Below are 6,629 nucleotides of genomic sequence, written 5' to 3'. Positions count from 1 at the left end.
TGTAAGGTCTGGCTGTGCCTCATTTCTGTTCTCAGGCAATCTGTTAGAAAATATTGACATGTTATTATTTAGTGCTGAAAGAAAAACAAAAATCAATCCCAAAGCATTTAAAAAAATGTAACCTGGATGTTTGCCTGGTGATAGCAAGTTAATTATGCCATTACTGGAGACTGAAGGTGTTCTCTGCACTTTGACTCCCAGAACTGGCTGCTCTTGTTATTTGAATTTCCCAACTTTGACTACTCAGATGCTGGGATTCTTTCTTTTACCAAAGCCACGTTTTCTCCCTGGTGGCTGGTGCCTTCATTGCCAGGGTGTGTGTCACAAATGAGAGTTGTGTGTCCCCTTTGCACGGCTGCTGCCTCCTGGGAGGTCTCTGCTGCTGTGCTGGAAGGGAAGAGGCTTTTCCAGATTCACGGAATATTCTGGGCTGGGGCATCGAGTCCAGCTCTGCTGCCAGCGGGGCCCTGGAGTGCAGGCACACGAGTTCTGCTTGGGGGTTAAGGCTGTGGAACCATCAGACTGAGGTAATGGGAGATGTTGGGGTTTCTGTTCCCTCCATACATAATTGAAAAGATAAAAGGTTTCCTCCCCAGCGGTTCCAGTGGTGGCAGGAAAGCAGAGTTCTCCTCAGGTGTGCCCACGAGCCGTGATTGCTTTATTATCAAGTGATAGAGTGGCAAAATATAGCTCCTGAGAACAAAAATAGATCCTGCTGGCAGCTGCTGCAAATCAGCTCACTCTCCTAATTTCCATTAAAGATGAGGAAAAGCCCATTTTGCAGCAGCACAGAGCTGTGTGCTCAAAGGTCACCTGCAGCCTGTAACGTTAGCAGGAGATGGCATTTGCAAGGCAACAGGTGAGGGGATGGTGGGGAGGGGAGGAGGAAAGACAAATGGCAGCAGTCCCTGGGTCCCCGGCACACTGGGGATGCTGTGACCTTCTCTGCATTAGCTGCACTGCCAGGAAGGAGCTCCAGGGTGTTCCAAACCTCCAGGTCTTTGTCGTGCTTCGCTTTGTGCTGAGGAAATGATGATTCACGTGCAGCCCTTTTGGCATCCAGCTTTGATTAGTTTGATACTTCAGTTTTCCCTGTGGTCCTTGCAAAGCCAGCTTGTCATTTGCAAATTAAAGTAAAATTAAAAAAAAATTATCATCTTCCATTTAGAAAGAAGCACAATGAAAATTAGTGTTACGTTATTTCTCTGGTTTTGGAGACAGGAATGATTTGGGTTAATTTTTTATTGGTCTTTATAGCAAACCATGTAATTTCATGTGTGCCATTGTTTCAACCTGCTCCTGATGTTCTTTTTAAAACTTTAATGAATATGTTGACAGGAAGTAAACTGTTCTACTTACCATCAGCATGAGAAGCTGTATAAGCAGACCAGGTAAATAAATAAAACCAGTTGTGGCAGTAAAGCGGCTATTTATTATAAAGGAAACTTTATTTGTACTACAATTATTTCTGATAATTACAGGGATCAGCTGTCATGGTGGTGGCTGCCTCTGATGGATTTTCTAAATCCCCAGGGTATTAATGCCCTTATAAATGTACCTGACACATTCCAGTGGTAAATAGTGCTGTTCCTGTTCTGGTGGAGACTGGGTGCAGCTCAGGCTTAGCTGCCAGAATTCCAGTGGGCTGCTGCAGCCTCCTCTCCCCCTCCACCCTCTGAGCTGACCACCAGGCTGCTTTGGGGTGAAATCTGAGCTTTTCTGAAAGGTGGCTCCCCTTGGGAGGGATGAGCAGGTTGATTTCAGGGATCTGCTTTGGCTGGGGCCAGCCTGAGTTCTGCCTGGAGCTGAGCAGGGCAGGATCACGTCAGCCAAACCCTCTGTCCTACTCCAGTTCAATGAGGAATATTCCTAAAGACTTCCACTGACAGCTTTATGAAAAAGAAAGAGATGTCTAGAGAGTAGATAAAAGCTTTTACCTTCCTAATTCATAGCTTTTAAATTGCAATTACAGTATTCGGCAAGTTTTCAAATATTTAATTAAAATGTTACCCAGTGCTGAAAAGGAGCCTTTTAAATCAAAATGATTAGTGAATCAGAGATGAAATCTACTCCTAAGAAAGGGAGAAACTGTTGGATCACTGTGACATTGCCAGCAACCATTTTCTTTTCAGAAATAAATCCTATTGCTTCCTGAAATTAGACAGGTCAAGGGCTTCACATTTCACACCATGAAACAGACTTGCCATTCTCCCAGGAACGTCTCAGCACCCACCAGTTCTGGTTTTGAGTCACCTTTCTTGGAAATAGGCATCCCAGATGATGTCTCTTGCCATACTGCCCAAGTGTTTATGTCCTGGAAATGTTTTGTCCTGTGTCTCAGAAGATGCATGCCAGGGTTTGCTTCTGTTTCCTGGGGGTTCTGAAGAGTTGGTCAGGGCTTGTTCTCCACGTTGGCACACACTTGTCCTGTGGCTCAGTTACATCCAGTCGTTCTGCTGCTCTGCTGTTTCAGCCTGGAGACCTTCCCTGACGCTGAAATTCTGACTGTCAGTCCCCTGGTAAAGCTTCTCACTTCATTTCATTCCTTGGCTGTTTTCTGAATCCTTGGCTTTATCTCTTGCTTCTATTTAATAGTTCAAACTTCTGTATTGACAATGCCTTCCCAACTGATATTGTCTGCAAATTTGAGTAGCAGTCTGTTCCAGGATCATTACTGACAGCAGTAAAAACACAGATTTTCCCTGGGCTGTTTCTGGGCTCTTGTATCAGTCTGGTTCTGGAGTATTTCTGTGGCAGTCCAGAGGAACAGATTGTCTCCCTGGCTGTGGCTCTCCCAGCTTTGCCTGGATCCAGAAACCTCCCTTATGGATTGGTTCTCATGCTCAGGCAATTCCACTGCAAGGACTTTGTGTTGCAGAGCTTGTTAATCAATCTTTGTGCAGTGTGGGAGTCAGATCAGGTTCTGTTTCACATCCTGGTAGCTGCAGTCAGCCCGTGCAGCTGATGGGAGACAGTGTTTCATGAACATGGGAGAATCTGTGGTGCTTCAGGAATTAATTGAATTGCAGGGATCTGAAGCCACAAGACATTTTCCCTGTGTGTAGATGTTAAATATTCAGGCTGTTTCAGTTTGTGGTGTTGGCACTCTCTGTGCCCCAGTGATGGACCAGGCCCTGGGCTGTGGCAGTTGTGGGCTCTGTGTTCAATAAGAACAGCCCTGCAGTGGGGCTGATTTCAGGGCTCATTCCCACGTGGAGCTGAGTGGAAATGCAGCTGGGTTTGGGATTCAGCTCCTGCTGCTGCTGCTGCTCACCGAGCCCTGGCCAGCTGTGTGGCCAGCAGCCCTGGCTTTGCCTTGTGACAGAGGATGCAGTGAGGAGTGGAGCAGCCCCTCTCAGTCCAACCAGTGCCACGTGCTCTGGGCTTTTCCTTGCAGAATTAATGACGACCCTGGGGTCCTTAACATTTGAAATAGCAGGCAACAGCTCTGTCCCTGCACAACTGGAGTTTGTGCTGACGTGTGGAGCATGCAGTGAAGGAGTAACTGTGTTTGTTGCACACACACACACTTGGCTCCACACGTCCCCAAGCAGTGACAACCTGCTTTAATCCAGTCCCTCTTCTGCCACTGTCACCACGGGTGATGGAAAGGGATCTTGGTGAAGCTGTTGCTGAAGACAGGAGGCTGGAAATGCGGGTTTGTCCCTGGAGCTGCAGCGGGGCTGAGTAATGCTGTGATGTGGAGCAGCAGCAGGCAGCAGCCTGGCTCTGAGGGGCACTGAGCGATGAGGGCTGGGGCTGCCTGCTGGCACCGCTGCTGACAGCCACAGTTTGATGTGGGACGTGGAAAATTGGGCTCCCCAGAGAAGCAGGAACCAGCACAAGGGTATTTTCCTTACGGATTAAGGCCTAAGAAAAATGGCTTTGCATAAGAGCTGTTCTTTCGGAAGTGTGAGTTACATGTGTTTTCTTTGATTAGACTGAACAGGGTTTGAGACAAGCCCAATCCTTCACCCTGACAATCTCTGTGTTGCTCTGGAGCTGTGAAATGTAGAAGGACCAGGAAAACACGGCAGTTGTGAATTTAGAGCAGGTTTCACCAGAACCTGTCCCTGCTTTATGACAATGGACACAAGATTTAGAAGTGCTGGCCTGTTTTCACACTGCTGTAAAACCACTGTTATTACAAATGTTCTGAGTTTAAAACAAAAATAATTTGGTGGTGAATTGAGTTTTCAGAGTGACGGTCTTGTAATTATTTTATAATTGGATCATTTTTGTGGAGCCAGTTTCAGCCAGCTGAAAGGGACCTCACTTTGAGTGGGAAAGTGCTCCAGCTGTCCAGTGCCCTGCCCAGAGAGACCTTGGCTCTGTGCTCTGGGGCTTGGGCACCTCCAGAGAAGGGGACCCCATCCCTCTGGGGAGCCCTGGCTGTGCTCGTCTCCACGGCAGCATTTTCCCTGTGTGTCCAAATGGAATTTCCCATGAGCACTCCCCAGAACCGAGGCTGGACAAGGTTAAGAGAATAAATTGGGTATTTACTGAAGGCCTTCAACAGGCACCCCTTGGGCAGTCAAAGCCTCTGAGGGGCTATCCCGAAATGGTCACGAGTTTTTCACACCTTTATAAATTTGGTCCTTTTACATATCAGGGGTAGATCCTGCAGTTACAGCTTCAGGTAATGAAGTCATTTACTCCAAGTTTGCTCCCCCAACTCCCTTTTGTTTCCATCTCTTGGGGCCTGAGCCAGTGAGGTGTCCTTGATTCCCAGGCATGGAGAGGAATTGTGTCTGAATAAAAAGGGAGAACAGCAGCTGACAGGCTGTGGAGTTTTACAGTATTACACTAAAGCAGTACAGGACTGGAAAATAAAAATAAAAAAATCTAAAAGCTAAATGTTAAGGCATGGGGACAGGGTGGCTCCTCTGGTGTGCCCTGTGGGGAGCAGCAGGGCTCCAGCTGTGGGGAGAAGCAGGGCTCCAGCTGTGGGCTCCAGCTGTGGGCTCCAGCTGTGGGGAACAGCTCAGCCCTGGTGGGGCCGGGCAGCCCCAGCTCCTGGGTCTCTCAGGCTCTGCCTGCCCAGCTTGGTGGCCCTGGCCTGGCTCCAGAGCAGCGCTGTCCTTGCTTGGGCTCTGCTCTCCCTTGCCTTGGGCTCTGCCCTCCCTTGCCTTGGGCTCTGCCCTCTCTTGGCTTGGGCTCTGCTCTCCCTTGGCTTCTCACCTCTCAACTGGCGTGCTCATGAAAAGATTTTTCCCTTTTGGCATAACGAAGGGGATGCTGCCTTAATTGGTTCCCTTCAGGTTAGTGATTTGAATAAAGCATTGCTGCAGGAGAAGCAGAGCATTTCTCCCTGCTGAAACAGGGGTGCTGCTGGAGCAGACCCGGCTGGGATCTCTCTTTGCAGCTTCTTGACATTATTTTTAGATGTTCTTGCTCATTTTGAGGTACTGTTTGGGAGCTGGGGGCTTCCTTTTTTTTCCTTCTTTTTTTTTCTCTCCTGGGGATTTAAGATTTTGAAATTATTTATTTATGAGCCATGAAAATCTCCCCAAAATGGATTTTAACAAGTGTGTAATTGGATAATTTGACAACTGGTAAGCTGAAGCCCCAGAGATCAGGAATTACACTTCACCACAGAATAGTGGTTCTTCATGTAGAATTAATTAGATTTCCTCTAGATTACAAGTAGTAAGAAGAGTAGTCAATTAAGAGAATTATTCCTTGACTTTCCCATCCTTCTTCCAGCCAGTGGTTTTAAGAATTCCTTTTCCTGTGTGAGATGTCCTAGAGGCAGGATGCCGGGGACTGAAGAGTGACCAGGACTGAGAAGTGGCAGCTGTTGTGTGTCACCTCCTGAGGGCTGCCTGTCCCCGGAGCTGAGAGCTGCTGCTCCCAGAGGCGAGCAGCCAAAGGGGCCAGGCTCCTGAGGAGAGGGGGTGCTGCTTTCCAGCAGCCCTGCTGGTCCAGCACGCTGACACTCCCCAGCTGGGCAGCTCCCAGTGCCTGTGGAGCTGCTGCACCAAACAGCAATCATCATTCCTTCTGTGGGGCCGTTCTGAGCCCTGCTCCCCTCCCTGCTTCCCTTCAGTGCCTGCCCGTGCACAAGGAGCAGTGGCACGGTCACAGAAGGGGTTAAAAACCTGGAGGCAGGAGCCACTCGAGGCAGAGTGGCTGTGGCAGGGACAGCTTTGGGGACAAACACTGGCAGTAGGACAGGGCAGGGAGGGCATGGAAAAAGGGTGGCAGTGGGGGAAGCCTCACTCTGCCAGTGCCCCAGGGCAGGGCTGGGCAGGGCTGGGCTGGGCAGGGCTGGGCTGGGCTCAGCTCGGGCTCTCAGCTGCCTGGGGATGGACTCAGAGAGGGGCACAGGCTGGGCTGTGTGCAGGATGTGTCTGACAGCGAGTGTGCAAGGAGACCTTTGATCCTGTGCCTCCTCTTCTGCCTTTCTCTCAGCCTGCCTTTGTGTGGGGCAGCAGAGACACGGGAGGGGTTGGGGGATGAAGGAGCTTGGGCAGGAAGGGATGGTGATGGTGTTTGTTTGGACAGGCTGGGATGATGAAGGTGTTTCTTTGGACAGGGTGGGATGATGATGGTGTTGGGCAGGCAGGGATGATGATGGTGTTGGGCAGGCAGGGATGATGAAGGTGTTGGGCAGGAGGGGATGATGA

General features: G+C 49.4%; 1 protein-coding gene across 9 annotated transcripts in view; it reads left to right on the top strand.

Annotated features, from left to right (window-relative positions):
• TMEM132D (transmembrane protein 132D) overlaps positions 1–6,629 on the top strand; it is a 210,189-nt gene that overhangs the window by 134,162 nt on the left and 69,398 nt on the right. The window lies entirely within an intron of this gene.

This window comes from Passer domesticus, chromosome 17, assembly GCF_036417665.1.
Source record: "Passer domesticus isolate bPasDom1 chromosome 17, bPasDom1.hap1, whole genome shotgun sequence".
NCBI classification, from domain to species: Eukaryota; Metazoa; Chordata; class Aves; order Passeriformes; family Passeridae; genus Passer; species Passer domesticus.
The sequence above is the reverse complement of the archived record's forward strand: the minus strand, read 5'-3'. Positions and strand labels throughout refer to the sequence as shown.